Source organism: Oryza glaberrima, chromosome 12 (assembly GCF_000147395.1).
Source record: "Oryza glaberrima chromosome 12, OglaRS2, whole genome shotgun sequence".
Taxonomy (NCBI): Eukaryota; Viridiplantae; Streptophyta; class Magnoliopsida; order Poales; family Poaceae; genus Oryza; species Oryza glaberrima.
The window spans coordinates 15,605,988-15,630,787 of NC_068337.1; the positions used below are offsets into that span (position 1 = coordinate 15,605,988).

At 41.5% G+C, this 24,800-nt stretch overlaps 1 pseudogene; it reads right to left on the minus strand.

The window, feature by feature from the left end:
• Positions 1-2,395: 2,395 nt before the first annotated feature.
• LOC127756318 (uncharacterized) lies at positions 2,396-12,577 on the minus strand (annotated as a pseudogene).
• Positions 12,578-24,800: the final 12,223 nt, after the last annotated feature.

A 24,800-nucleotide genomic window follows, 5' to 3' on the forward strand; every position in this document is an offset into this window, starting at 1 on the left:
TTGACAACTCCAAATCTTTTGATCCAAGTGACCTCAATTGGAAAAATTCCTGTGGATTCAAATCCTCCATTTTCCTTTCAAACATCCTCCAATCCAAAGGCACTAGTACAGAAAGACTTATTGGTGCCGGTTGAAAACTGACAATAGGTGCCGGTTTTCCATCCGGCACCAATAGGTCGGCACCAATACTAGCAACCGGTACCTATAGCAAAAATAGAACCGGCACCTTTGAGACGCCCATGAGCCAATTGAGCCATCAAGCCGATCCCAAAATTTCCCCCAAAGATTTCTCAAATCCATACATCACATTCATCACATACATCACATTTATCACATTCAAACAATGCATCAACATCACATTCATCAAAAACAACATTCATAAAAAAAAACCAAGGACGAACCACCGCGGCTGGGCCGCCAACGCCACCTCCCCTCCCGCCAGATCTGGCGGAGGGGAGGACGCCGCCACCGCTCCTCCGAGCGGCTACCGCCGCCTCCGCTCCTCCGGGCCGCGGCGGCCGCCGTCGCCGCCTCCCCTCCCGCCGGATCTGGCAGAGGGGAGGGCGCCGCCGCTTGCCGCCTCCCCTCCCGCCAGATCCGGCAGAGGGGAGGGCGCCGCCGCCCGTCGCTCGTCGCCCGCCGCCTCCCCTCTCCCGCCAGATCCAGCAGATGGGAGGGCGCCGCCGCACCCCGTCGCCCGCCACCTGCCGCCTCCCCTCCCGCCAGATCCAGCGGAGGGGAGGGCGCCACCGCCGCCACCCGTCGCCTGCGAGCTCGTGCGGATGGAGAGGTCGAGAGAGAGAGAGATGCGAGAGAGAGTGAGAGAGAGAGAGATGTCGAGAGAGAGTGATGCGAGAGCGGATGGGCTCGAGAGAGTAGATAAGGACGCCGGGTGTGGATCCGCGCGGATGGGCTCGATCAGCTGGACGGCTCGGCTCAAAGCTATAGGTACCGGTTCTTTATTTAACCGGTACCAATAATATACTATAGGTGCCAGTTTTTTAATTAATCGGTGCCTATAATATATTATAGGTGCTGGTTCTTTTAAAAAATCGGCACCTATAGTATAAGTGCCGGTTCTACAGTGTTTTAAGGTGCCGGTTCTACAATTTTTCAGCTCAGGGGAGTGGGGGAAAGCTCTATAGGTGCCGGTTTTAAATGAACCAGCACCTATGAGCCGGTCCCTATGAGGGTTTTTGTAGTAGTGAGGAGACCAAAAAGTCTTTGAAAATTATAAATAGCTTGTTATTTTGTAAACATATATACAGATAATAACTATAACTTTTCCCCTAACAAACTATATACATACAGTTTCCCTACCTGGTAATATAATGGTTCCAGGTCCCTTTCAAAGAAGAGGGCTGCTAGCCCACGGGATACCGTTGCAACGAAATATTTTAAGTGACTCTCCCTTTTCCTTTTCTCTGTCCACGTATGCTCCCCTAGTACCTAGTACCTGATACCTGGTACCTTAGGTACTGGTTGGTACCTGGTACCTTTGATACCAACTAGGTATCGACCGATACCTGATGCCCGGTACCCAAGATACCGGGTGGTACCTAGGTATCAGACCTTGATACCAAGGTATCAAGCCTGATACTTGTGGGGTATCAGAGGGTACCGTCAAAAAGAGGAGGAGATGTAGGGGAGGGAGCGCCGCAATGGCGGAGGATGGCGTCGAGGAGGCACGTCGAGGTGAGGGATGTGTGCTCCCCTAGTACTTGGTACCTTAGGTACCGGTTGGTACCTGGTACCTGGTATCTTTGGTACTGACAAGGTATCGACCAATACCTGATGCCTGGTACCTAAGGTACTGGGTGGTACCTAGGTATCAAACCTTGGTACCAAGGTATCAAGCCTGATACTTGTGGGGTATCAGAGGGTACTGTCAAAAACAAGAGGAGACGTGGGGGAGGGAGGGCCGCAATGGCGGAAGATGGCGTCGAGGAGGCATGGCGAGGTGAGGGGCGAAGACTGAGCCAGAGAGCGCGAGAAGTCTCAAGGAGGAGCCGAGGAGGAGGTTGACGGCCATACCTGTTGTAGGTCGACGCGGGCTGCCGGTGTCCATCCTGGAGGCGCAAAAGCGGCAGGCCACAGCGGGGACGACGGTGACGCCGAGGCCGAGGGCGAGGACGAGGGGAGCTCCCGCTTCTGCCCTCCCCGGGGTGACGACTCCCTGGCGCACACCCGACCAACGAGGGCGGTGAGCCAGAGCGGCGCAGCGAGAGGAGGCGAGCTCGAGGGCGACCCCGCCGAGGGTTGGCCGACCTCGCCGACGCAGTGCCGTCGTCGTTGTCCTCCTCAGCCGCCGGAGACGACAACGACGACCCCTTCCTCCTGGCCGGCTTCGTCTCCGCTCGGCCTTCTTCAGAGAGAGGGGAGAGGGAGAGGGAGGGCTGCAGTGCTGTGTGATTTGGAGGAGGAGAGGATTCGGATGATTTTGAGGAGAGGAGTGAGGTAGGAGGAGGGGATCCCGTCTCCACGAGATGCCGTGGTGTAGGTTTTCTGTTCAAAGAAAAAGGTAATGGTTTCAGGCTTCCAGCCCACATTAATAACCATTAGGTTTATTTTGCTTTACAAAAGGTTTTCCCTTCATTCCGAAACCAAGAGTGCAGCAAAGTATACAAGAGGCGTGATTGGAGAAATTCAACAAAATGCAACCCGGCAAATTAACCAACTATTCAATGAATAGTAAGGAAACCACTTATTTATTACTTCAAAAAAGGAAGACAATGGTTAAGTAAGGAAAACATAGTTTATAGAGGAGATTACCATTCATATCGAATACCATCGATAAAGATTAAATTGAAGTATGAAGGCACCGATATATGGCTAACACAAACACTTCCATATGCCACAGTTTCTTTTTCGGAAGCATTCATGCCATAGTTGATAATTAGCATTAATAATAATGCGGGGGCAAACAATTCAAATGGCACAGTTCCACGAGATAGCATAACGAAACAACAAACTCTTGAACATGACTACGCAATAATTTGCATCGCTCAATCCTGCAGCCTCAGACTCTGTCTCCCAAGAACAAAAAAGTTTGCTATGCCACGATGTAAACCACCATTCTCCATACGAGTACACATCTAGTGGTCCAGAAGTCCTATAGTTAGTCAGAACACAAGCAGTGAGAAATCATAGGTTACAAGAAAATGGACATATGCTGCATGAATTAGAATTAAGAGCAGTACATCAGTACCAGTGCTGCTTTGCACATAAAAAAATAAACTTTGATGCAGATAAACAGGGGGGAATTAGTGACTCGCAGAGTTGCAGTATCCAAATGGTAACATTTAACCTGCATGAGATGAAAAGTTAGCAAGGATTGTTAGTATGTTACCCACAGTCCACAGAGAGAGAGAGAGCGAAAGAGCATATATGCAAGAGCATTACATGATTTGTTACTATGCAAGGTAGCTGCAGAACTGTTCATCGTCCTCAAGCAGCCTTACGTTCTTGAACTTCAACAGAAACCGAACAGCAGGAACATCAAAGTCCAACAGAAACCCAGCCATGATAAGCTCAGCGAGAGCAGGAACTCGGTCTGTTCTCTCAAACAACAACCCTTTTGGTATCTCCTCAGCAAAATATGCTGCACACTGTACCCTCTCCGCATTCTCCAGTGACACCGACCCGTAATTCCTAGTCATGAAAATTCTGGACTCCTCCCTTTCCCAGCGGAAAATCCGTGCAGATTTAACGTTCAAGCTTCTTCCGGAAGAAAGCCCTACCTGATAGCTTGCTGTAAGAGGCATAGCTGTCTCATAGACAACCACATTGGTGAGGCATGATACCATTTCATGCCTCTTTTCAACAGGAAAGTCGAGAGCAGGATCTGCAAGAAATGCTAGTATGATCCTGAGCAAGCAAGGTTTGATCACGGTTCCTTTCTGAACCATGGTTAGCGAATGATCGAGCTTCAAGTCCTCAGATTCATCCCGCGTAACAACCTTGGATATTTTCTGGACACCAACAGTGCTATAAATCTCATTTAGTTTTGCTGGAGATAAGAGAGACAAGCTAGCTGGTGGATACCATACAAATAAAGGTCGCTCAGCCTGCATCCTGAACAAATCCTCCGGCAGCAGATCATCTGGAATGAACACATCCTGCTTCGGAAGTAGCAAGATCCGATCTTCTGAGCAGACAGGAACTTTTGTGATGGATCCAGCAAGGTACTTGCCAATTTCTGTGTTCCAATTCTTATCAACAAATTCAAAGAAAGCAGCACAATCTTTTGGTGTCGGAGTGGATTTGGAGTTCTGCCACATGATCCAGAGCCTGCAGTAGTCGCCAATCGTTGGATGACCTTTCACACCAAAAACAGTTTTGAAAAACCTAAGTAGCTTGTAGTCGTACCATGTTACCAAAACATGGAGCTGAGAGCCAAAGAGGCTATTTCTGTCATAAAGAACACAACGATCTGGGCTCACCCACTGTCCATTATCACTTCCCTGTGGTACCCAAATCCAATTATCGTTAGCATTGCGAGGCTTCCAACGTAATGCCTCCAAATATGAGTATATCCTGGAAATTGCATCGCCATTAGAGCAACTCTTTAAGCACTGCGCCATCAGCGCACAGCCAGCCCTAGCATCCACAATAGCTCCTAATGTGTGCAGCTCACTCTCATATGACAATATCTCCTGCCCATAAAACACTTCATCTACGAAGGGGCCATCATCCCTGTGAAGAGAAGAGCAGGCAGGACCAAACAGGAGACAATTCTTGGGATGCCTATATCCTGCAGTCGTCTTCACCCACCTCAGGTTGATTGAGCTCATGAAATTGTCAGGTAAAGCTGAGCCAAGCATTTTCCAGCTCCTGATGCACTTCAGCAATGATATAACAGCTTCTGGTGTAATAGCTGAAGCATCATGAGGAATTTTGAGTCCAGAGATGACAAAGGGTGCTCCATGTTTTAGTTCAGCCTTGGCACCCAAGGCCATTAGTTCATCTCTGTAGATGCTGATACCTTTCCCCTGGCCATACTCAGAATAATAATAATCATCAATGAAGGGTAGATTGGAAATTTTAGAAACATGTTCCCATTCAGAACCAAAAATAATTGCTTCCTGAGGAGCTCTGAATCCAAGTGATGTATGCAGCCATCTCTCATACTTCATGCAATTGGCAAGATCAACAGGTAACTTTCCATGCTTGGTACTAAGTTCTCTGTAGCATTCCAGCATGGCAACTCCCCTCTCCTCTGTAAACAAGGAAGAACATAACAGTTTCGTGACTCTACAGGCAATTGCCTTACTTGCCTCTATAAAGCCAATGATTACACTAACCTTCCTTAACTCTCCTGCGTACACCCTAATTTCATCTCCATAGAACTTCAAATCAAGCAGCGGTACATCATCAACAATATTCAGAAGACATTTCCAATCATCATTAACAACGAAAGTTCCAGGAGGAGCTCTGAAGCCAAGACAAGTCTTCAACCATTTCAGCTCTTTCAGCTTTTTAACAAAATGTTGAGGTGTCTCGGCATATCGAAGGCACTTGAGCATCAGTACGGTGACATCAGGAGTAATTTGATCTCTAATGAGACTGAAGTTGTCAACTAGCAGCTGGTAATTCTGTTTAAAGGCAACATGAACTCCCAGTAGCTCAAGCTCTGGTTTGTACTCAAGTATGTCCTCACCATAAAACAGGGTGTCAATAAAAGGCAATGAGCTGATGACAGAAGCATTTTCCCATTCTGAGTTAAACAGGATAGAATTTACTGGCAATCTGTTCCCAAGGCAAGTCTTGAACTGGCAGCCCTTTTTTATTTTTTCAATGAAATTTACAGAGGTCAGGTTATTCTCGGTCAGGTTTCTGATAAACTGAAGCATTGCAAACATATTGACCCGAGAAAGAGCACCGTTTGATGATTTTGACATAAGATAGTTGACAATATGTACAGATGCATCTGCAAACTCAAACTGCACTCCAATACCATGCAGCTCGTCCTTGTATGCGCTTATTTTATTTTCATAAAATTCTTGATCAATGATGGCTACATCAGAAAATACAGATATGATCTGCCCCAAATTTCCTGAATGTGCAGGCAACAAAAAAGATCGTGACGGAGAACTGTACCCGATTGATGTCTTCAGCCAACTTCCATTCCTAATATAGCTCCTGATGTTATGAGGTAGTTGGACACCTATCGATCTTAGATCCTTGATCCACTGTAGGAGTAAAATAACATTTTCCATGCTCAACGGTTGGTCGGCAATGTGTAAATTAGCATTTGCAAACTCAAACTGCACTCCAATTGCTCTCAACTCTTCCACATACCCACGCAGTTTACTCCCATAGAATTCTTCATCAACTATGGGCACACCAGAAAAAATAAATTGAATCTGTAGCTTGCTTCCCCATCCTACACTTGATAGAAAAGATTCTGATGGCGACTTGTAACCAACAGAAGTCTTTAGCCACTTCCCATTTCTGATACAGCTCAAGAAGTTATGTGGTAGACTGATATTGCTTGATCTTATATTCTTAATCCATTGCAGAAGCAAAAGTGCATTCTCCCTAGCTAAAGGAGATGAAACAGAGGGGAAACTAGCATTGGGAGGGTGCATAAACGGCACATCCATTGCTTGTGCATAAGTCCTTAAGAATGTTATGAGCTGACCTTCAGGTGTATAATTCCGGCATAAGTTCCAGAAGACATGTAATCTGCTGATAGATCAATATACTTTTGAGATCTCCAAGGATTCGTTCCAATCAAAGTAAACCAGTTGCTCCCTTCAGCAGGAACAAGCAAAGCATTTTTCTGTTTTATCACGGATCCACATTTATCTACCAAAGGCATTGCATGACACAGGTTGATAATGCTCCCCTCAGTAATGTATTTGTTTGCATGTGAGTGATAAAGGAAGTGGCAGTAAGCAATAGCAGAACTTGCCTTATAAATAGTCTTCTAAGCTGCAAAAGCATATTCATAGAGGTTCCGAATTTCCAGCTTCGCAATTTTCTGAAGCCACTCAATAATCTGTGTTCTCCTGCAAAACGTGTTAAGAGACTTCTGTGTGTTCAGGGGCAGAAAGAACATGTTAGAGGTAGTTGAGAGTTCCTTGCTCCAGTCAATAATCCATGGTAAGTCATTAACATTGGATGCTATACAAATCCTCTTATGATGCATGTTAGCTCCACTTACACTGCAATATGACGGACAATCAGCTCCAGTCACATATTTTATGAGGGGTACATCCGACATGCTTGTATTAGAAAACTTCAACCACCAATTATCAGCAATAAAAGATAATATTTCAAGATAAATATCTTCCGGAGCCTGTGTCACAAGATTTGAACCATCAATAAACTTACCATACCATTCATGGTTGACATATCCAACTCCCAGAAATCCTAATACATCATTGTATTCCTTGCTATCAAGATAGGAGTTCAGGACAGAAGTGCCATGAGAACATAAATTCTGCAGATTAATTCCACGTTTCTTGGCCATGATTAGAATTCTCCAGAACGCACCATCCAGCCTAGCGACCTCACTGGGTTTGCAGAAAACCTTGTGTGTATCAAAGGACTCGCAAGGCATTATATCTTTAGTTGCAATGTTGTTTTTTATTCACAACCTTACTGAATCAAACACAGGTATGGAAGAAGTGGCTACTGGCAAAAACCTAAAAATTGGAGGAAGGGCAAATGATGGGGCATTGCTTGATGATTTCAAAAGAGCTTCAAATGCACTGACAAAAGCATAAGATACGCAATCAAGTATAACACGATTCCATTGGCTGTCAAGCAGGATGGACTCACGGGATGAAGCAAGAAGGAAATCAGCTTGAATAATGAAGGGCAAATTAGTAACCATCTCTGTTGGCAGGAATGCATAGACACCAGGTGACCGTGCTCCTCTGCTTAGTCGTTGTCCATGAGGAAATGCTAAGGTAATCACCCATTTATCTACCTCCATTCTTTTCTTATCTCTGCACTCTGGTTTGACCACAAACTTCTGCTTCCACATATAGTAGGTACACTCCTCTTTATCACCCCTTTTATTTTCTTGCATAGCTAGATGGAGAGTGTATGACTCTGCATTTATATCCTTCTGTGTCTTATAGTCCACTTCACTTGAGATTGAAATCTGGCTAAGCTTACTGGCCTTTGGATCCTCGTTTATTTCCCTGACAGACAGCTGCCTAATTTTCGAAAGAAACAGAAGAATTTCAGGATGCGTGCTTGATAGTTCATTCTTCACTGGGAGTATCTTATCACTCTTCAGGGGTAAGATGATAGTGGTCGTAGGAAGCTTTTTAGAATAGCCATATACCGCATGTATGTCATCAATACTTGGCTTCTCATCAACCCATTTAGGAACAATGTATCCGATATCACAATCTTCTGAGGGTTCTTCATTAAATTTTATCTGATACCCATTGCTGAAGATGTGTGGTTGACTAGATACCAGAAATACACTTTTAAATCCAATACCTGAATGAAAGGTGATTACTTTTTTCTTAGAAGGACAAACAACCAAAAATGCAATATTACTATAGTACAAGATGTTATAAATGTAGTCTTAAATACCAACGGGATAGCCTTAAAAAATCAATGTTATTTGCTGCAAAAGCAAAAGTGTTGGTTACCATGCAAATTCTAATGCTTGATTCAGTGTATAACAAGTTGTAGGGACATCTTTAGACCATCGACAAGGTATAGATGACTAGTAAATTCAAATGTACTATTAACACCAGGTAGAGGTAAGCAAATCTTTTGATCCAGAGTAAAAAGTGAACCAATATTCATATAGTCACAGCAAAAATAGGACCAAAATATTGATCCAGCCTGCCAAAATGATCCTAATTCAATACGAATGTTAAGAAACTGAAATAGCCATTACTATTTGCATTGCAGGTCCTTGCATACTTGTCTAAATCAGGTAAAATAATAAAGTAAGCAACAGGGGTGGCACTGCCAATCAGACTAATATTCTGACAGAGATTACCTTTTTCACCAATATAGCCAAGATGTCTGTTTCCTTTCTTAGTGGATTTACCAATCCTACAAATGGATTCAACGTTTGCTGCAGAAAATCCCCTTTCATTATTGAAGACAAGAAGAGTTGAGGCAGCTCCTGTAGCAGTGATGTCTTTCTTAATGATAACAAACTCCAGTGCAGGTTCCACATCTGATGGATACTCATTATCCTCCGCATTCTACCAAAAACGTCAGCACATTAGAGAATGTTGAATGTCTAGTTGTATGCTCTCTATCACTAACTAATAAATGTTACCCCTGGTACAGTTTCAATATTTCAACAGGTTATAATGATCACATAATGAAGAAGACATAATAATAAAAAAAACCGAGATGTCTTCAATTATATGTGAATTCAGCTTCAATATCGTTAATAATTAAAAATCAAGTTCAGAAATTATATTGCTCTAACTAGATCATGCCCAGGCAACAACAGTAAAGGGCAACTCCTGATACATTAGCAAATCTCGATTACATGGTGCTTTTGGTACCTCTACATCCTCACAGTCTCATTTTTTTACAGAGTCCACTGCTGAATAGTGTGATATAAGTTGGAAAGTTAAGGTTTAGCCAAAGTACCAGCGCGCTTGAAGATATTACACAAGTGAAGAATGCTGCTAGCCTCAGCTGACAGGTAAAATAAAGTACTATCCAAATGCTAGTTGTAGGAATCATACCTCTTAATTTCGTCCAAGATGGAATTAATTCTCTAAGGTCAAAGTGTTCTATTTTGAGAATTCCAACCCCTCGTAACTAAAGTTTAGTGCGCCACAACACAAACTGGCTTTTAAGTAACAAATCACTTCAGCGGCAATCCGACGAACACCTCTAGGGCGTCATTAGGTGGTGACAGATTTGCAGGGCACAAGACCAAAAAAATAATAATAATAGAAAACGTGGGTATTCCTCAAATCAAGAGAAGCAGGAGGGATGCCAGGACAAGAGACATCGGAAAACAGTAGATACGAGGAGAAAATCGAACCAGGATGAACTGCAGCTCCTAAGGATTTCGCAGGCGCGCGTTGCGGCCTATCTTGATGTTGGGGGGAAAAGAGAGAGTAGACTAATTTTTGTGGGGGGAATTGAAGGATCAGAACGGCGTTGAGGACGCAGGTTGTCTGCAACGTGTGCAGTACCGCAGAAGATCTGAATGGGTTTGGCGATGCATCAGTTTTTCTTTTCTGCAATGTTTGGCTAATTGGAAATGGAAATGATTTCCCACCCGTCAAAAGACATCTTTAAATCCTAACCATTCATTCTCCCACTTTTATTTAATCCTAACCCTTCATTCATTTCCCAATCCCAATCCCAATCCCCATTTCCAATTATCTAAACACACCCTTCTTGTTCAGAACAGAGACTGATCTCATCTCATTGATCAAAAAAAAAAAAAAAACAGAACAGGTTGCGTGACCTGCCAACGATTTTCGAGAGTGTGCATGTATTATACTATTTTTCTTTTCTTAAAAAAAATTAATCAATAGAGCACCGGCAATATTTTTTATAGGATTTGATTAATTATTACTTATTAATAAATGTTTTCCAATACCAATTTTATGTCTTTTTTTTTGCAGGAAGAAATAATGCAGTACTCAATCAAAATATCCTCAGAGACTAGCTTTTTTTTTTTTTGATCTTCTCACAGACTAGCTTTGATATAAAGTTTCAATCTATGTTAGCAACACCAAAGATCGCAGTGCAAAGTGCACCAAATGCTAACTATTATTGATGTTGGCCCACGAAGAGTTTAGTTTTATAAATTAGTACAATCAAAGAGCTATTTGGAGTTTGTTAACATTGGCTAAGGCATGCACGATAAGAGAATCTATCCTATGTCACTAAGTTTGTCTCACTTAAACGATTTGATATTAACTTTGTTCTTTTATAATATACTAGCGAGTTATCTACTTTTCTACAATGTGTTATTGGGCTAACTTTTTTTTAAATACCCAAAATTCCCTTATAGACATAAGGCCTGTTCACTTTGATGCTATTTTCAACCTTACCAAATTTTGGTAAATTTACCAAAAAGTGTCTACATTTAGTTTGCTGCCAAATTTTGGTAACTATATAAGAAATCCTACCAAAATTTTGGTAATTTGCCAAAATTTTGGCAATGGTAAGGTTTTTTTTGGCATCAAAGTGAACATGCCCATACTCCCTCCGTCCCAAAATATAAAAACTTTTAGCCCTTAGGATTTGTCCCAAAATATAACAACTTCTCCACCAACATTCTCTTCCTAACCAATCATAACCCTCCACCATTCACTTTTCCCACCTACCTCCACTACTCATCCAATCACAATCCTCCACCACTCACTTCTCCTTATTTTCTTAATAACCGTTTCTAACTCTAAAACTTATTATATTCTGTGACAGATGGAGTAAATTTTAACAATTGATTTATCTTAACATAAGTTTAGAAAAAAAATATGTTTTTTAGCCTCGTTACAGAAGTTGTGTAGAATTTCAAGATTTTTGCATTCTATTTGAAAAGTATAATTTATCCATTATATGCTATCTATAATGTTTTCTTTCTGTTGTTATTTATAACGCAAATTATCTTTTATATGCTACACAAAATATTTTTTGTGCTATTATCTTTTGTGTAAGCAGTTTCCCTAAAATATACTCCTCCGTCTCATAATATAAAGGATTTTGGAGGGATGTGGTACTTCTTAGTACTACGAATCTGGACAGGAGCCTGTCCAGATTCATAGTTCTCGAAAATATCACGTCACTCGAAAATCCCTTATATTATAGGATGGAGGGAGTACCACAAGACTATTTTTTTTAGAAAAATAAAAACACAAAAAAAACTTGCAACAAACTTCCATTTTGTTTGAGGAGTCATACATTTAGTTTTCGCCTTTTTTTTCAAGTGCTTCGTACTAGCACTCTATAAGACGTTGATGATGCCGACGGTGCTTGCATGTTTCAAATGGAAACCGATCAAAAATCAAAGCACTAAACTTTAATACTTTGATGTAGGACGAAAGTAGATTTCCTGGCATATTCTGAATGGTTTTCGAGAAATTCATCAAATTTCAAACAATAAATTCAGCAAAAAATTGCCGAAAAACAATCATCCCATCAGGGATCAAGATGCAGATCGTATAGGAGAGATTATATCAGTTCTGTTTTCCCTTCATGCATGCATGTATGACCATGAGAGAAAAACACATAGAAATTTTCTTATTCAATCAAACATACGATATCGACTCGCGCATTAATTAATTAATTTTTATCTCAGAAAGGAATAATTAACAATGGGATTAGCACCAGGGTTCACTCTATCGTTTTCGGACTTTGTATCGGGGTCACCGAAATTTCGGAAATTTTGAGCAAAATTTAGTTGAATTTGAACAAATATTACCCAAATTCATGAAAAAATTGAAAATTTTAAAAATTTCAGCCGAAGTAATATCGTATTGGAGATGACCGAAATGACCGGTCCGAAATTTCCAACCCTGATTAACACGCACGCACGCATGGATGAATATTCAGGTAAATCCTGCACTAGTACTATTTAAGTGATCAGATATACACCCACCTGGATGAGCTCCATGAGGAAATGGAGGTCCTTGGAGTAGAGCTCCTGGGAGAGGTAGGTGACCGCCTGGTGGATGTCCTCCGCCAGCGGGTTCCTCTCCTCTCGCCCGATGTAGAATCGCTCCCGCCGGATCCTCTCCACGTGCTCCCTCGCCGCCGCCGCCGCCGTCAACGCCGCCGGCGAGGCCATGGCGGCGGCCGTACGTCGTAGCTGAGACCTAGATTGATTGAGCTAGCTAACCGATCGAAGAAGAGAAAGAGAGATCGCTGGCCGGAAAGGAGGAGGAGCAAGCAAGCAAGCAAAGCTATCTGCTGAATTCTGAATGGCGCTCCGTACGTTATTTGTTGAAGGAGGCGGCTGTTGGGCTGCTTGCCAGTCGAGGAGGCGCGCGCGTACGCGTGAATCGATCGATCGATCGACGCGCCGGCGCCTCGATGATCGCGCGGGAAGGTGAACCGCCGGGGTGGGGTGCATGGATGCATGCATGAGATTTTTTTTTTTTGTAATTATACTGTTCAAGTTTTTTCTTTCTGAAACACGAGATTCGAACCGATTTAAACAAATAGACAGTCGTCACGGTTCGGCAGCGCGAAATCGCAAGACCAATGCGCGATAGAGACGACAGCGTGACGACACAAGTGGTCTCGCAAAGCGAAAACGCGAGACCGGTCAGTATTGGCCTCGGTCTCGCTAGTGGGCCAAATGAGATGGCCAGAATGGCTGATCATGACACAAGTAATCATGCCGATCTAGTACTTGGGTACAACACCTGGTACTTGTAGGTATTAGCCGTGATATCTCTAGGTATGAGGCCTGATACTACAAGTGCCAGCCAAAAATAACGTGTTGCATGACTTACCTGGACACAATGCCAGCGAGTTGCGCAATGGGGGTAGTGCTGATGGGCGGCGCACATAGCCACCCTCATTAAGTCCTACTATATACGTATATAGGTAAGTATATTACTTTGAATACATATTTTATTTGATTGTATGTACACATATCAAGTTTATACGTACGTATAAAAAGTATGTATGTATAAACTTCATATATATTTTTTCAATTTTTTATATATGTATGAATTGTATTCATATAAGTACATATACACTTTAGACGTATAAAAAAATTATACATATGCACGCAAACTTTACATGTATACATATAAAGTTTGCAGGTATATGTACAAAACTTTATACATATACATGTGAAAAATAGAATATTCTATGGCCCTAGCTAGGAACTGTCTGCGTGCAAGGAGGCGCATGGTTTATCACTAATTAGTGATTTTCACACAATGGGCTAGCGAGGAGCACAACGAATCTCCACATCTAGTCATTTTGACTTTCTGCTCCATCAGATCTACTAAGAAGAAGGGAGGGCGAGGAACCCTCATGTATCGCCATTGTAGGGGAGAACACCGTATCCCATTCCATGGCCACCGGGGAACCCCGACTGCAGCCGTCGACTGTCTTGAGGTGCACGGAGCAAAGCGAGGAATGAAGAGTAGGAAAATGAGCCGGCACTGGCAGGGAGAGGTGCGAACCATTCTAGCCGGCGTAGCCGAGGAGGAAGATGAGAGGGAGGAGGGAGAACGCGAGGAAGATGTGTGCCACAGGTGCGAGGAGGAAAGCGATGGGTGGATAAGGAGTGTGTGTTGGGTTGATGAATGATGAGGAGCGCTGTGCTCATTAAGTATCTTGTCTCCTCCAGACAGGATGCCATGATGTAGGTTTCTGTGTATTCATGTAGCTTGAGTGATTTTCAAAGGAAATTGCAATCTCATAGTAATTTGAGTATGCTAATGGCCAAGAATTGTCTTAAAAAGATGGAAGCAATGGAGTTTGTGTATTTTTGAATGGTGTGTTCTGCACTTGTCACAAACAGGGCATATACCTCTATAGATACCAGATATTCTAGAAATAATTAAACCCAACACTTGCTCATCCATACTCAATTAATCTTTTAGGTAAAATAGGCTGTCCAATAAGCAACTCTCTCCAAAGATGTACCCCAACAACAGTTCTGGCACTCAATACCACAATGCAACAACTTGGCTAGTGATAGGTTTCTTGCTTTTAGGATTAAAAGCGAAGGCCAACCCAAAATTAGCTATCGTAAGTTCCCCATCTTCATTATTCAATAATCCCTCCAATTTATATTATAAGTCATTTTGACTTTTTCCAAATAAAATTTGATCATGATTGTAAAAATTGCAGTGCCAATTTTGTAAAAGAAAATACATGTCCATTTTTTTAGTAAGTGATCTTTAAAAAGTGAAATCAAAGATTGCAAACAATTTTATACCGTCTATGAGATCTTTCAATTCCATGCTAAGAGCGACAAGCTCAATACAAGTGAAAATTAATCCTATCAACTGATTTTACGTTTGCTCAATTATGGAACTTATAAATATGAAGACTTCACCACAGTTTTTTTTAAGTAGTCAACTAGGAGAATCCAAGCATGCTCAATCATTAGCTTAGATATGGTTCTATCGAAGTATAACCATTGACAATTTTCCGAGAATGAACCTTTCTTGTTTTAGTGCCATGTTTGATATCAACAATGTTCATTATTCGAGAAGTCATTCTATGCTAGACATTAAGGATCTGTTTGAAACACAAGATTGAGAAAGTGAAAATAGAAAAAGACATGATTTTGATAGGATGACAAGTGTAAAAACATAGGATTGCAAAAATAGGAAAAACATGAATGACCGTTACAATAGACCATAGGAAAAAGCAAAACAATTAGAGGAGAGATAATTAAAGACTCAAAGTAAAGTTTCCATGAGGATGGACCTCACTCTAGCTTTTTTCCAAAACTTATGTGGCTCCAAGCATCAAATAGGAAAAATTTCCTATAGGATTCAAATTTGATAAATTTCTATGTTCTTCCTAGAAATCAAGGGGCTCTATAGCTTTACCCTAGGTTGATTCATGAGCCCCAACATAGGCTGCATATTCTATGTTGAGTCCTATTGAGGTTGGATTATTATGAAATTTTGTATTTCAAAGTCAATCATTTCTAATGCGAATAGGTATCTGATCTTTCAATTGGTTCGATTTGTTGACATGAAGATATTCACATTTTGAGGCTTCCGATCAGACGATCATCACTTGTAATCGCTACACCCCGCACTTCTCATCGTTATTGACCACTCTCTCATAATTGACCTCACTAGGAAGGTTTTGTCCTATAAACATTCAAAGAAATTCACAAGAACAAGGAAAAGTGAAATCTGAATTGCAGATGAACGATTAGCACTTGAAATTGGGGTTGCACAAACCGACCTTGCGGCAAAACTGCATAGTGACAGAACAATCTAAGCAAAACCTAATCCCTAAATACAATGATGGTTATCTAGCAGTCTGAGGTCGTCCATAACAAAGGCTAACTAAACATGACTCAATTAGAACACCCAAGGGCTAAACTATATTTGGACCGAATGAGGTATGTTAGTTGTTTCGCAGATTTCGAGAAGCTCAGGTGGGATTTTGACGTGAGACTATAACCATCTAAAAGTAGATTTAAAGACCTATCCAATCTGGAGATGATATTGGCAAGGGGATGATCATAAGAAAAGGTGCAGACTTGCTAGATGGAATATTATTTGCCAATCCAAATATCAGGGTGGTTTGGGGGTTCATAATCTGAAGATACAAAATAAATGTCTTTTGAGTAAATGGTTGCTTAAGTTAATAAATGAGCAAGGGGTTTGGCAGGACTTATTGAAGAGAAAATATCTTTATAATCAGTCTATAACCCAAGTTGATAGGAAACAGGGTGATTCTCATTTTTGGTCAGGTCTCATGAAAGTCAAGAGTATTTTCTTGAATATGGGTTCTTTGATTGTGAATAATGGGGAACAAACAAGATTATGGGAAGATAAATGGTTAGGTAATATGGCTTTTAAAGATAAGTATCCATCATTATATGCTATTGTTAGAAGGAAGAATTCTTCTGATTGTTTTTCATGGAACTTTAATCAGAATGGACGGTTCTCTATAAGGTCAATGTATCTAGTTTTGATTAACAATGGCTATATTGAAAGGGATAAGATAATTTGGAAGCTTAAGATGCCGCTTAAGATTAAGATTTTTATGTAGTACTTGCTTAAAGGAGTGGTGTTAACTAAGGATAATTTAGCAAGATGGATTTGGAATGGTAGCTTAAGATGTTGTTTCTGTATGAAAAATGAGTCAACACAACATCTTTTATGGATTATCATTATGCAAAGTTTTTATGGAGAGCTGCACAGTTCTCTTTTTGTTTATACCTCCCTATTAGTATATCTCATATTTTTGATGGGTGACTGTTGGGGGTGGACAAGAAAAAGAGTAAACTTATATTGGTGGGAGCTTCTGCAATATGTTGGGCTCTGTGGTTGAGTAGGAATGATATGGTTTGACAAATCACCATCTATTTCTTATATGTAGGTAATTTTCAGGGCAACATATTGGCTCCGGTTTTGGGCACAACTACAAAGGTGTGATGAATACAAAGGTGTGATGAAGATGGTGAGTTTTTAAAAGTTGTATGTCGTAAGCTTGAGACGACAGCTATGCAGCTTTTTGCCAATTATGAATGTAGATTCACAAATATACTTCAATAATGTGTTCTCCTGATCTTGTATTGGTTAAATTTACCATTGTGTGGTCATTTCATTCTATCATTTTTGAACTACACTCGTTTTAGAGTGCTAGATTGTAATAATGGGTTGTAGCTCTTTTTGAGCAAAGGCCGGGATGTTTATTCCATTATCTAAAAAAAGGCCTATCCAATAATTATTGATGGGCCTAACAAATGCTTCTGGATTAGCAGCTAGGTCCATTTTAATTTGATGCTGCCAGGAGGGTTGAATTCGAATCCGAAACATGTAAAACAGTATCTCTTGCCTTCTAGCCCCTTAGTAATGGAGTTACATGGAAAAATACTTGGGGGGGGGGGGGAGAACTTCACATGTTCCTAATCAACTTCATTGATCATTCATTGTCTCCATGTGTATGCTCACCTTTGCTTGATAAATGCTAACACTTCTGAAAGGGAAGATACATAAAATTCATGGTGCATCATTCTATGTCCAAACATATAGAAACAAAACCCGATATAAAACACATGCACATTTTATATTATCGTGTTGATGTGGAACATGGGAATGGTCATATCTAAGCCGGTGATGTTCTCATCAATTCAATTCTAGGAACTGTGCTTATGCCCTAGGACAAATTTTACTGGCTATATTTGTGCTTGAGTCCATCTTCCTCCTTTCTGCTGCCCATTATTTTCCAATGGTCGGAATGAGAAGTACTATAATCTTCACTAGAACCATTCTTCAACACGACGACATACACGAGACTGGTATGGCCATGTTCAATTTAGATTATTGAGCACATTATTGTCAAGGATTATCTAGTAGGCTATATGTATCAATTAAATATTTCAATAAATAAACTTAACATTAAAACAAGTGGTCTAAGCACAAAGTATAAGGAAATAAACATAATAAATGGCTTAAAACATATTTTTTTGAAGTGTGGAGCAGATAATCCAATTCAATAATCTGGTGAATATTGTTAAGTTAATGTATTTCTACCTTGGGCCCCACATAGGGCTTAAGAGTTTAGAGAAGTGGTTAGCCAAAAGGCTACTAAGGATTGATTTTAAGGAAAAAATCATAACCGCTCAAGAGCACCATATGAGGAAACAATGTGTTATCGAGATAGCCTTTTCCAAAAAGAAGCATATATAACTGTTAACGCCAAAATTTGGTAAGCCCGAAGTCATCATCGGCCTAGAGTCAGTATCGGCTTCAGAGTCTTGGAATCGGCCAATGGGAGTTGTCAAGTCGCCAGCAGTTGTGTTCTTGATGGAGTCGGATCAATTAAAGGAAGCTTATCTAGAAGAGTCCGAGTTCAAGGAGGATGCGACATGGCAGTTTATCTATTAATTAGGTAGTATTTGTTAGTTCCCTTTTATCTTTAGGAAGGTGTGTTTAGTGTCCAATAAGGACTTTATGTTTTCCTTTTATCTCTAGGAAAGTTTCTTTCTTGTCCTACAAGGACTTGTATCAATCCATGGGTATAAATATGTACACCCAGGGTTATTGTAATCAATCTCTCGACCAATACAACTACTATCGGCGCATCACCACCCTCTTTACCGAGGTTTTTACTTATCATCCGACGGAACTTGGCACCTGAAGCAGGGCTGTATTGGCTTTCGATATCCGGCGAAGGGGTAAGTCCTACGTTCCGCCAGCCCTGGTGAATTTATCGGCTACGTTGGTGTTGTTCAAGGCTGCATCGCTTCGATCTCTTGGATCTCTCTGGTTTGGTTGATATATTTGCCTACCTAATATCTCAATTCTATCTCTAATTGCATTGTGTTTAGAGACGCATCGGTTTAGTTGGGACTGTCTCGGTTAGGTCCGATCTTCTGTCTTAGCCGATATATCTCTACAATCACAATGTTGTTGTAAATAGATTTGTTATATCCATCACATTAGACAGATCTATCGGCTCATCGAGTATTAGATTATTATATACAATCTCGTGCTGCATCGGTTAAGTTCGACCTACTAGATTGTTGTTGATAATATAAATCTTGTTAAGCCGATAGGTTCATGCTAGTGTTTTATCGGGGTGCTAGCCGATAAGTTATCTGGACGTTGCATCGGCTTATAAGGATTACATACAAGTTGAGTTTAGCCGATCGCAACAAAGGTTTCATTGTTTAATCTAATCTTGTGGATTTTATGACATCGGACCTCCAGCCGATGTATACTTTAACCTTCGGATCAATGCTTATCTATCATATCATTATTAACCGATTGGTTTCTATTGGATTATACTATTGTTATATTTTATTATCATCAGTCGATTGTCTTTATATCATTATCTACATTGGACATATAGCCGATTGCTCAAAACCCTATCGACATTGACTGGAATCGGCATCGGCTATTATCGGCTATCGGCTGGAACTACTCTATCGGCTTATCAGCCGATCGGCTCATTGATCTATTGTTTACATATCTTGTCAGTTGAAGGATCAAACTGACTGGCACGCCCGCACCTCACTAAGATTTGGACTTGCACTGGAGCTAAGCAAATCTCCCAGGCCAGTGTGTGTTTTTCGCGTTAACAATAACACAAAAGCTTCAAGCATTACCTCGTGGATTCAAAACCTTAGAATCCTTTAGGGTAAAAACTAAAGCGGTTTCCACAAAATTGTGAAATATTTCTTGTTGGGCGTAAGAACCACCAACATTAGGGTAATAAATTCTTTAATTCTATCAGATTAATTGTCCATGGATTTCAAGGGTTGGTACCTCTTATAATTAATATTCACAGCTCAAGGAGGGGAAACAATTCATTGCAGTACAAATCATAAGTTGATTTGTACATTTATTATGTAGATTTTATATCTATTTCCATTAATGAGTACCTCTTATAACTCTTTCTATATAATGGAGTTCCATATAGAGTTACAATGCTCCTAGATTTCAAGATGTCTAAGCATAACCTAGGATTATCTATCCATGTTATCTATATCATGTTTGCTGCTCACCAAATCCTGGGTGGAGGATTTCATCTGACCAACCAAGATGTGAATATGGTAGGCCTATGTTTATTTTACTTTTAGTATTTTCCATTATGAACTTTGATCGTTTTGTTTTGACATGAGCATAATTGCAAACTCATGCCCTTTTGATGATAGAGGAAGCCAAATTGGAAAGTGCAATTTGTTTCGATGTATCGATACATATATGGCTTCCTTTTCTAAATCTTCTACTCCTACCATATGTGGTTTATGATGAAATTTAACCAAGTGCTAATAAGAGTAGTTTGCTTACTTCATGCTATAAATGCCTTTTCATCTTCAGACAATGTTTGGAAAATCTTTGCAATCAAAAGTTGGTGATGCCACAAAGTCATATGTAAGTATATATGCACAACCATTGTGTTTTATTTTATCCTTATAGAAATTATTTTCCATGATTTTTTCTCTCTATTTGTTTTGCTTGTTTCTACAGATGGCCATGCATCAGACATATGAGGGGACCTACTTTGGGTTTGTTGCTACATTGGATGTGTATGGATTTGAGATTAATTATAGCCAAAGAATCATATCATCAGTATGGATTGTCAACAGAGGTCCCAATGACAACCTAGAAGAGAATGCAATTAGGATTGGATGGCAGGTAAGCAGTTCTCCTTGAAAAAGTCAGTAATCTTATGTTTATGTTTTGTTCGTTTTCAGCATTAACTATATCACATTTTTTCTAGGTTTTTCCTGAATTGTACGGTGACTCACACACCCACTTCTTCACTTATTGGACGGTATGATTTTCTCTACAACTCAAAAATTATATTGCTTATAAAACATGTGTGGCCATTGACCATTTTTTTTTTTTTTTTGCATTTGAAATAGAGGGACTCATACCGAACTACAGGGTGCTACAACATGAGGTGTCCAGGTTTTCAACTCACACTTGGATCAAAAATAACTCCTGGTGATGTCATAAGCCCAGTATCCGATGTTGATGGAGCGCGACAAAAGATTACAATTAAAGTGTCTAGGGTAATTAACTAAATATATATACTACAAAGCATAACTTCCATTTATATACTCCCTCCTTCCCTAAATGTTTGACGCCGTTGACTTTTTAAATATGTTTGACCGTTTGTCTTATTCAAAAACTTTTGTGAAATATGTAATACTATATGTATATATAAAATTATATTTAACAATAAATCAAATGATAGGAAAAGAATTAATAATTACTTAAATTTTTTGAATAAAACGAACGGTCAAACATTTTTAAAAAAGTCAACGGCGTCAAACATTTTGGGATGGAGGGAGTATATTGTTAGGCATATGTAAATGTTATGATCGGTGCTAGCTAGTGAACTAAAAAAACATATATAAACTCAATTTACTTTTTTTTTAAAAAAAATAATGACAGGAAAAGTCTACTGGGGATTGGTGGATATACTATGGCTTCAACAGTGCTCCAACAGTTGTGGGTTATTTCCCAGCTAATCTATTTACCAACTTATCTGAAAAGGCAACTAGCATTTTATTTGGTGGGAGTGTTTTAGCAGTAGAAGGTGCTTCAACCCCTCCAATGGGCAGTGGATTATTGCCATCGATCCTGTCTGACAAGGCTGCATCAATTGAGGATATTTTATTAGTCGATGAAGATGGCAAAATCGCACCCTTTGATGTGAAGACGATCAAAGACGAGACCTCAGACCTTTGTTATGCCATGACACCTATTTTTGGTGAAAGCACTTCAAGGTGCTTATATGGAGGCCCTGGAGGTTGCGTCGTCGGTTAGGCCGATTTGGCTTCAACTAATTTTTGGCCTCTGTTATGTATACATGTTCTTTTTCATTGTTGTCAATGGAACCAGGGAGTTCCATATATGGAGAAAGATAATTTGAGGCCGCACCATTGGTTGTGAATTTTAAAGCATAATACTAATTTTCATATTGTCTGATCATAATGGAGTATATTTTTGCTTGTCTAATTCGGTCGTTTACATTCCTCACTTATTTTAAACCAAGTAGTTTACTTGTAGAAAAAAAAAATCAACACTAGTCAGCATGCACGTGGATCCTACGTTGACATATGAGAATATATCAACGTTGACAGTTGTTAAGTACCGATTTCGACCGTCAATTATCTTAACAAATAAATATATAGAACTAGCATTTTTACACGCATATTTGTTTCAAATAATTTCCCTTGGAGAATATTATAAATACATGGATTGGCTACCAAATGAAGGAGAATGAGCCAACATGCAAAGAAACATATTTCCGGCTAATCACAAGAGTGCACACAGATTGAAGGGCCCATTTAGCACATACTTGACAAGGAGGAAGAGCATGGGAGACAGGGGATCGCCCTGCTAGAGCCCCCCTACAGTGTAGGAAATGGTGGCTCGGTACCCCGTTGACCAGCACCCGGGAAGAGGAGCAACGGAGAATCAGGGAGATCCAATCACGCCATCGATTGCTGAACACAAGGTAGGTAAGCACCTTGAGCAGGAACAGCCAACTAACTTGTCAAAGGCCTTCGCAATGTCCACTTTGAGGAGCAGATGGGGCGTGCGCCTAGCATGGAGTGCCTTGGCTGCAAGCTGGACATAGCGAAAGTTGTTATGGAGTGAACGGCCTTTGACATAAGCACTTCGATTAACCGCCACCAGCTCGTGGAGGTGGGGAGTGAGGCAGGACGCTAGGACCTTAGAAAACAGCTTGCCAAAACTGAAGATGAGGTTTATCGGGTGGAAATCGTTAACTTGAACAACCTCATTTTTCTTAGGCAAGAGAGAGATGAGGGCATCGTTGAGGGAGGCGAGACCATGGTTGTTCGCCAAAAAGAGGGTGTTAAGGGCAACCGGTATTTCCACTTGATCATTGGCCAGCAAGATTTGTAGAAATGGCTTGTGAAACCATTATAGTCAGGCGCCTTATCTAAAAGTAGCTGCTTGATTACCGCCCACACCTCATCCTCAGAGGAGATGTTGTCTAGGCCAGCAAAGTCTACCGAATAGAGATCAAGAGAGTGGGGGTCAAGACAAAGGTCTCGCTCGATGCACGTCCCCATGACACTGCAAAAGTGAGTAGAGGCAAGCGCGCTGGCGCGTGATGCAGTTCCTCTGCCGCCTGGCCTTAGTGTGAAGATGGAAAAACTTGGTGCTGCCATTACCCTCCTTGAGCCAAACAAGACGCGAATGCTGGTGCGCAATGGTATGCTCAACTGAAGCAAGGTCAAGGCACTTCAACTTAAGGTCATGCCATAACCAGGACTCCAATGGAGAGATGGGCGAGACTCTTACATGACCTCGAGCCGAAATATAAGCTCTTCTCCATTAGCAATCGAAGATAGACATTGCCCACTTGCTGGTAGCTCTAGCTCTGCAAGCACTTAGCTGTGTTAGAGAAACCCCAAGCGAGTGCTGCCATTGGGGAAGATGGGCCGGTAGTTGCCACTCGTCCTACACGACTTGGAGGAAGCCGTCGAACTTAGGCTAGATCGCTTCGAAGTGAAAGCGATGTGCTTTTGACGAGAATCGCAAGAGTAAAGGAGTAGAGCACAGTGATTAGAGATAATGGAGGAGGCCGCTTGAAGGAGACAAGATGGGAAAAACTCCTCGCAATCCGTGGAAAAGAAGACATGATCAAGTTTGACGATCGTGGGGGAATCGCGCTCTATGCACCAAGTGAAGCGACGGCCATGGAGTGGCAATTCTCGGAGGTCCAGCTCGTCAATCAGCCGTGAAGCGGCCCATCATGCTACAATTGAGGTTCATGTTGTTCTTGTCCTGGGCCTCAAGAATTAGATTGAAATCACTCGCGACAACTCATAGCCCCATACGAGAAGAGCACAACGACCGGGGCTCGTCAAGAAATCAAAGTTTGTCCATCTCCTCCTGTGGACCATAGATTACAGAGAGCCACCAGGGGGTACCGTCAGAGTGGTGATGAACCAACGCTGTTTGAAGAAGTCAGCATGGTGAATGTTGGAGATAGACTAGACGGCGGTCCGCCAAGCAAGCAACATACGCCCACTCCAACCGATCGCATGCAAAAATGAATGGTGAAAGTCCAGGCCTAGCATTTCCAAAATAATTCAGGGCGAGATTACATCCATTTTGGTCTCCTCTAGATAGAGTAGCAAGACATATTCATCACGGACAACATCTTGGTGGGCACGTGAGTTCAGACCCTGCATGTTCCACACCAACACATTCTCATTGCATGATCCCATAGAGGAGGAGCCATGCAGAGAGAGAGAGAGAGGGGGAGGTAATTAGTCGTAGCTGGAGAAGAGCGAATACATGGCAATGACGTGATCCTGAGAGAATAGTGCGTTGTAAGCTGCAAATGCCTCGGCCGAGACAAGACCCTCCTTCAGCACTAGCCCTAGCTTGCGTATCAGGTTGCGCTACACACACGAGACCGTGTTACTGGGTCCAGCGAGCATGAGCTTGGCCGCCATCCTCTTGTTGCACTTCTGCGCTACCCCCACGACTGTGACAACAAGTGCTATAGGCGTGGGTGGCGGGAGCAGCACAGAAGGCAGGGGCTTGGAGAAGCTGGCGAGGAAGGCACGCTACGCGGTGTTCGCCACGATCGAGGGTGGGAGCAAATGTGTCATCGACCGGCCGTCAAAGTCGAGGACTACCACGGACACGTCGAACAGGACCCGTCCCCCACAA